Below are 8,526 nucleotides of genomic sequence, written 5' to 3'. Positions count from 1 at the left end.
CTCTTAGTGCGGCAGATGTGTCAGATCGTCATTGTTCTGTCATTTTACAGGATTGTTTCAGAATCAGATGCCCATCCAGACTTTAAATTCTGACCAGTAGTCATGTTTTATTGTGTTTATGTGAAACTTAAAAGTAATAAAGATGTTAAAAGTAATTGAACTCATGTCTTCATTTCAGCAAGCCAATAACATCTCTTGTTCCAGTATTCACAGGATCAATTTTTGGATTTTTTGTCTTAGCATAAGAACCTTGAGTAAAGCTATGACAAAATATATATTTTAATCCTATGCAACAATAGAAATAAACTAGATTTAGGTATATCACTGCAAAAAGTCCCCTTTCAAAAACAAGAAAAAAAGTACAAAAATAGGGTATAATTTTCTTAAAATAAGAAAAATTATCTGCCAACAGAACAAGAWAATTTATCTTGTCAAGATTTTCCAAAACAAGAAAAAATATCTAACCAAGATAAACCTACAAATATCTTAAAATTAGTGTATTTGTACTTAAAACGAGCCAATTTTACTTATACAAATAGAAGATATGAGATTTATTTTCTTAATACATATAACATTTTTCTTAAAATAAGAAAATTTTACGCTATTTCAAGAAATTCAGTGTCAAGTAACATTTTCTTTACTTGAGATAATTTTTCTTAAAATAAGATAATATATCCTACTCGTATAAGTAAAATTTTTCTTATTTTAAGAAAATTATACCCTATTTTTGTACTTTTTTTCCTTGTTTTTGAAAGGGGACTTTTTGCAGTGTGGGTAGCATGTCTTGCTAGGTCTGCAATTGTGCCACAATATTCCCTTTTGCTGATGATGAGTTGACCTGTCTGGTTTTCTCCTCAAGCTTTATGATGCTCTTTATATTAGTCTGTCATATAAAATCCCAATAAAATGTATGTTGCAAAGTGTTAAAGATTTAGGAGATACTAAATAAATACTGTAAATACCTTCACTTCATCTCCAACATCAAAATTAAACTTATCACAAATCAATTATCAAGTTGTTACATAGCAGGTGGATCATGCTCTCAATTTGGAGGGACTGACTTCATTCTCCAGTGGCTATATATAAACAATCCTCCCAATCTCTCGTCTTTCTCTCTGTATTGTATTTTTACCTCCTCTCCTACTTGTCTACTTCACTTTAGAAAAAAAAAAAAAAATCCCCTCGGCTCCTGGAAACACCTCTCGGTTCCTTTCTACTGCAACTCTCTCCTTGGGTTTCCCTAGAGATGAATTCTTAACAAATCCCCAGACGCCTCACTGTGTGAGACAGCTGAGGTTACAGAGAGAAAAGAAGGGACAGCGTCGGTGCACATGCTGCACAGATATATGTAGAGCAAAATATTCTGCCAAGTACAACTGAATCTGGTGAGAGCCACTGGTACCAGCACACAGTCAGTTTATTTATTTAAATATTGCTATATGTTTTAAAAGCTTATTTAAAAGAACAGCTTTAATTTAATATATTCATTCACAAGCATTCTTAAATATGTGTTTCATTAATTAAAAATACCCTCTAGGCAATCACCTTGTCCCCAAATCTGAGCTGATGGACAGCATGACTTTGCTGTTTTTGGCCTGAAACATGTTAAAGGGGCAGTAGCTGTAAGGACAAGCTACTTCCTCAAAGTCAGTAGCAAAGTCATGAACATTATATATGTGTGTGTGTGTGGGTGGGTGTACTTGTTTAGTTATACTATAAGGGCCATTTCTGGCGTATTTACTAACCTTCTGAAGGCCGAAGGACCTTACGGGGACCTTGTATTTCATTTATTTAAGACCCCATATTTCTAACACAAACTACATTGTGGGGACCCACTGCTCCTTATGGGACCCAAAGTCTGGGCCCCATCAGAAAAAGCACTTTTTTTGGGTGAGGGTTGAGGTTTAGGACTAAGTTGGGAATTGAATTTAGGCATAGGGTTAGGCATGTACTGGTAAAAGTTAGGTTTAGGGTAAGTATTGGGGTTAGGCTATAGAAATGAATGACAAAAACGAAGAAGTCAAAGCAAAAATTCTTGGGAAAATAGAAAGACATACTATGTGCGTGTATTCTGTATACCAAACAGCTGTTCTTTAGAGTTGCAGATTAAGTAATTTCTAAAAAGAAATACAACATCCGGGATGTGACTTGCTTTGTGCATGAGTTAAGTTAATTTACATTTATTTGACATGTTTAAAAGTACCTAGAAGTATGATTCTTGTATGGATTTGTGGTTAACTAGACAGTGGATGAAGAGCATTATTGACATTTACAGCACTATAAATGGCTTTCTTACTCATCTGAACACAGCTGAAGTCGTCTTTTTATTACTTCAGAGAATACACCGACTACTGTATACAGGGAATCTGCAGTAACCAGAGAAACCCACAGAGTCTCTATGCACAAGTAAACCCAGGAAAGTCTTAAGTTGTAAAGAACAAGAACACTCAGTGCAGATTGACATGACTTCAACAAAGGAAATGCACATAGGAAAAAAAAAAAAGCTGTTGTGGCGATAACCTGTCATTCAAAGTTTGATACTTATGGGGATTTGTGTATTTCTGTGCATTTTTGTGACTTTCACAAGAACTTTTAGCCAAGTTAGTTCTGATGGCACCCGCTGTAAACTTGTAGAGGGAGAAAATAAACCTAGAGACTAAAATAATATTTTGTTGAAGTAGTAAAATGCACCCCTGTCTGGCAGTAAGACAGCACTCAGTCTTAAAACCACTCCACAAGGTTGAAGGATGCAGAGAGAAGGATCCTGAGTACTCTCCTTGCTCTGTTATCCTCACATCCACAGGTTTTCTATTGAACTTAGCCATAGAAGCATTTTAGGTCATTATCTTGCAGAAACAACAAATCGCAACCCCTTTTTATTGAACTTAGCCATAGAAGCATTTTAGGTCATTATCTTGCAGAAACAACAAATCGCAACCCCTTTTTATAACAGTTTTCTGAAAAATGGCTCTAAATTTTTTGTTAAATGTTGGTTCAAAAAGGTTATTAGTGGTCTAACAAAGCTTCTAAGCCTTTAGAACAGAAACATGCCCTGCAATTTTAATCTGCTGTTCTCTGGGTTTTTTTTCCCCCATACCCTTTCTTTACCAGTGTTTTTCAACCCTGGTCCTCAAGGCACATTGCCCTGCATGTTTTAGGCATTTCCCTGCTCCAGCAGACATGATTTCAATTGATGGCTGATTAACAGGGATTTGCTGAATTGCAATCACCTGAATGGGGTGTGTTGAAGCAGGGGAACATCTAAAACATGATGGTCAGTGGGTTGGGAAACACTGCTTTAACCTGCCCATAGTGTTGGCTTCCTATTACTATTGCTTATGTTAATGGGTCAGTTTTGAGCCATGTCTTAAATGAGTCATAAAATACACTAAAAGCAAATATTCAGCATCCAATTTGTTTCTTACTTTTTGATTACCTTGATCCCTTGAATAGATTTGTTTTAGTAAATTTTGTTGTGCCCCCCTGGGCTCTTGACAGCATACCTGTTGTTTTAAACAAATAATTGTTGAATGAAACTTTCAGAGAATAATATAAATACATAAAAGGTTAAGTTACCAGACAGAGGGGTAGTAGAATACATGTCCTAAATGCATTTGATAAAATAATTTTTATATTTCTAACCATAGTAACATCTATGGAATTATAAAGCTTACCTCCCTAAACCCACACAAAAATACATGTGTAGGCTGGTAAAAATACCCAGCAGGCTCCCACCACATATCCAAATAACCATGGCAATCGCCAATGCTTTCCAACAGTAGGCCACTACTACTACTAATAGTAACAAAAATACATTTTGTGAAACTTAAGCAGCTTTGTTTAATCAATTAACCCACTACTAATTAATAATGAGGGGCATTTTGTGTATTCAGAGTGAATATTATTACTATGAAGACAAGAAATCCAGTGAAGACAACTAAAAAAAAACTTCTACTACAGCTGCATTTGTGCCGCACATGTGTAGATACAGTCCCATTCTATGGCCATGGACTCCTCTGTTCAGTTGTATTCCTGACATATGTTCTTTTTATTCACCGGATTGCAGTAAACGTCCGCACAACGGTTTCGCGGTGTATATAGGTGTAGTCATGACCAGAATTGGAGATAAATTCTGGCTTGTTCAAATGTTCTCCACAATAACACCACAAATAACTCATGAGACCAAATCCATTTCTCCTTCCTTGTCAGTCGTTGTGGGCATAAAATAAAAATTAATTCACAAATATTAACAAGAGCTTTGCTAGCAAAGTTTTAGGCTGTTACAGACCTTCTGAGAGGCTGACCAATCAGTGGGTAGAAAACTTCTGACGTCATTGTGAGCTTCCTAGGTGACTCTGAGGTGAGTTTCCCAACTGATTGGTCATAAAAAAAAAACTGTTCAGCTCCTATGTTGTGTAGTTTAACGTATGCTTGCTCAGGTTGCCCCTGGCAACACAAAGAGACTGAAATCTGATTGGATGAAACATTGATAATCCACACTTTTTACGGGAAGCAGTCAAGAGAGACACTACAAAAAAATATAGACTACTGGAAGTAAATTATTAAAACTTATTTGAACAAATATAATATAGGTTGAAGGGATTGGTTATGTGGAAGGCCTTGCAGACCCACTGCAGAATGGACATTTGAGGGCTAGAAAAAAAGGCAGATCAATTTATTATTGCTATTACTTGAATGCATATACTGCATTCTTACTTTTGTAGAAACTGAAATATTTTCTCTCTTGGTGAGTTACAGAGCAGTTTTATACCCTTGGTAGTTTTCATCTTTACCTTGATGATATTAACTGGGGATGTTTATGTTTTGTCCTTTAAAGGGAGATACATATACCTCAGCTGTTGCTGCTCTTCAGGAACACCGTGTTCTGAAGTCCCGTTAGGTATACTCTGCTCCTTTCTTACGGTTGTCATCCAGTGTTCAACACATCACATGTTTCTCCCTTCTCTCCTAGTTCTCTGTTAGAGTGCAAGTAGTGCAGGGCATTGACAAGTCTTAGCTTGTATCCAGTGGGTGGTGAGAACTCAAAGATTAATGTTTTTTTCTGTTTGAGTGGCTCTCTGTATGTTTCACTGTGGACGCTTCATCTTCCAGTGCCTCTCACATCAAAAGGCCAGCACAGTTTCCTCTGACAACCAGCTGAGCGGACCTAATCTTGCTGTTTTGATATTTCTACCGGCACGTCCTCCACGTATTAGACCTGGTGGGACAACAGTCTCCACTCCCTACCTTCACTGTAAACAGATTGGCCCTCTCTGGTCACACCCGACATTATGTGGCATTGCTGTGCCTCTTTCACCATTTTTATTGGAAACTGGTGGTGTTAAGGCAGAGGTCAGGTAGGGCTTTGCTCTTGGTCTGCAGTGGAGTTGGCAATGGCATTTTTGAGCCATGAAGAGGTTGGAATGAAGTTGTGTCTCTTGATAAAAATCCTTTTTTTCCTCGTTTGTTTTGGGAATTTCTATGAAATGACGATAAAAAAATTGATAGAGAAAGAATGAAAAATATATACTCTGCTGCATCAGTTAGGTCAACAAATATTAAGAATCACAAATACCTCCCACCTGAATTATAGGGGCTTAAAAAGGAACCATCTAACCAAGGATGTTTTGCAATATTCATGCGTCTCGTCATACCTACCTTAAGGGAGATTTGTACAGCCATCCATCCATTGCCTTCCACCTAGCCACAGTTAAGTTGCAGGGATAACAGATTCAGGAGGGAAACCTAGAAATCTCTCTCCAGCTCATTCTGGAGGTCCAGAGGGGATATCCAATCCCTCCAGCAGGTTCTAGTTATGCCCAGGGGTTGGATGTGCATGGAGAATCCCCTGGTGGAAGGATCCCAGGAGGCATAGTGATTCCCAGCCACTCTCCAGAGAAAGCTTGTTTAAGTCACTCGTATGTGGGATCTTGTTTAAAGGGGAACCTTTAGCAAACCGGTACCGTCTATCCATATTCTGTTCCGTGCTACATTCACTTTTGACAAAGATACCAAGACACTTGAGCTACGGTTGACCCCCCACCCCTAGCTGAAGAGACCAATCTAACTTTTTTCTAGTTGAGAACCACTCTGACTTCAAACTTAAGATGGGGTTACTCTAATCCTAGTCACTTCACACTCATCCGTCAACCACATCATCCACAATAAGTTAAGATATGATGGTGAGATTTACAAATCAGATATTTTCTTTTCCACTGCTGTTAACTGAGATCAAGTAAAAGAACACCATAAACAAGATCGGTACAACTGCAGCACTAGTAGAGTACCTCACTGGGAAGAAGTTTGAATTTATTCTGAGGACCCAGCTGCCCAAGAGCAACCCAGGCATCCCATAGTCAAACGGCAACTGATAGAAATAGTTATGAAGCCATATTCAGATGGATTGCTGGATGGATTCAGTGCAAGACACACATGTGGACTGGATAACAAATCTCTGATGACCCGATCAACTCCACAGATACGGTCCACTCTATCACAACAGTGGAAAAACTATTGCGGAACAATGTTTAGTGCTATCTGCAATGCAGTTTTACTAGAACGATTTGTTCTGCTGAAGTTCAGTCCTTCATGACTGTGCTCAGCAATATTTTGTCCTCTGGCAGCTGATTCTTTCAATAGAGGTGCATAAAGTGAAAGTTTGTCAAATAGAATATCAGAACTGATGAATTCCTTTGTAAATGTTCTTTTAAAACTTATACAAGAAGGTTCAACATCTGAGAAGTACCGATAGTATATGGTTCAGCAGGCATGTTTCTCATATTCATACTTCTGGTGACTGTTAATTTGAAAGAATAGATTGAAAGTTTTCACTGTTGTTGTGATGACACCTTCAGTTAATCGGCCTTAAACAGCAGATTGGATGTTTCACTCGACAATCAGCTTTAAAGTCTTTTTTCCCCTTTTCTTTGGAGGATTATTCAAGCTCCCTGAAGATAAAAGTGAAGCCAGGCACAAGTCAAAACCCAAAACACCATGTTGTTGCCTCTACAGGAAACCTCACCCAAACCCAGAGAGGAGAAAGCCACTGTAAATGTTTTGGCACAAATTACAGATTTTAAGATACACATAAAACATAATAAATCAGATAACTTACTGTTCTTTCTTTACATCTCAGCTTAGAGAGAGTGCTGTAAAATTTTGCTTGACATACCAGCATTGGAACATTTTAAATGGAATGTGCTTTTTTACTTTTTGTATATTTACATGCATATAAATTAGATTTTTTTCTTCTGTCTCTTTTCCGTTACAGTATTTTCATGGATCCTTTTGTTCATGTTTGTAAAAAAACTGCGCAAATCAGAAGCAGAACTTATCTGGAGACAACACTGTTTAGGAGTCACAGAGACCTGATTATTAAGTTCAAAAACTGCAAAAAGCAGAGCGCAGTTTTCTTAAAAATGTGTTGGCAATTTTTTCCTCTATTATCCAATCAGATTTTTCTTATCTTTTTTTACATTCTCTTTCACTTTTTCAGACTGTGGTGGATGCTCCTACCACCACCACCACATAGTGTTAGTATTTATTTCTTTATTAGTATAGTTTAAGATATTTCATTTAGACATATATTTTCTAATGGGTGCACACTTTGGTTAATGTCTGTCTGAATGGTTTATTTACACTTATGTTTTTTATAGGTGCTGCTTATAGGAACCAGCTGGTGGAGGAGCCTGGGGCAAACCATCCACAAATTACTGAGACTGAAGGGGGAGACTCCAAAATTATGATTTAATTTGTCACTTAAAATATTCACTTATTGTTTGTGCTAAGTTAAAGTTATTTTGCCTTATTTGTTCATAGAATGCTTTAGTTCATTTTGTATTTATTTGTTCTTTGTTTGGTTAGACCTTCCCCATGTGGTAGATTTAGGTTACTCCACCCCTATTTAAGCAGCCTTTGTTCTTTGATTATGAGGTCAGTTTTGTTGTGTTCAGTTAGAGTTCAGTTGACCTCAGTTAATTTGGATCCAAATTTGTTATTTATCCTTTGATTTATTTTTGCTTCAAATCTTTATGCTTTGTTAATCATTTTTGATAATTAAATGGAAACTTTTTTTCTACTTTGAACATTTTTTGTCCTTGTTTCGAGTCCTGGTCCCTCGCACAGACAAAGCAGCATTTTGAAACACACATTTGTATCATAAGTGACACAAGCCAGAGAACAGTTCAGCAGTGGCATTTAAAACAGATAATGTTCTTTAACTCGTTGCATAAACATAAAAATTTGTGACGATTTATGATTTTTTTTTACTAAAAATTTATTTGCATGTAAATTTTACAATCTTAAATATATCGATCAAAGTATTTCCTTTTCTGCTTCAAACACAAATTTAGCTTCATGACTTACCATTTTACCAAGTACTTTGAGTAAGACAGTGTATGTGTGTGACTATTTTTTTAATACAAGTTAATATTTAGCCTCACATGCTATAGAAGTTCTAATGTCTTGCACATATTCTCACATCCAATTTACAATGGTCTTCAGTTTAGTTCAGTTCCAGGTCAATTC

The 8,526-nt window shown here is 36.9% G+C and overlaps 1 long non-coding RNA gene across 1 annotated transcript; it reads left to right on the top strand.

Annotated features, from left to right (window-relative positions):
• The first annotated feature begins 3,249 nt into the window (after positions 1–3,249).
• Positions 3,250–8,084, top strand: LOC103469741 (uncharacterized). The gene is made up of 2 exons (XR_001776405.1): positions 3,250–7,047; positions 7,656–8,084. It is a non-coding gene; the product is annotated as an uncharacterized LOC103469741 (long non-coding RNA).
• The last annotated feature ends 442 nt before the right edge of the window (positions 8,085–8,526 follow it).

The sequence above is a fragment of the Poecilia reticulata genome, linkage group LG1 (genome assembly GCF_000633615.1).
Source record: "Poecilia reticulata strain Guanapo linkage group LG1, Guppy_female_1.0+MT, whole genome shotgun sequence".
NCBI classification, from domain to species: Eukaryota; Metazoa; Chordata; class Actinopteri; order Cyprinodontiformes; family Poeciliidae; genus Poecilia; species Poecilia reticulata.
This window is presented reverse-complemented; position numbering and strand designations above follow the sequence as displayed.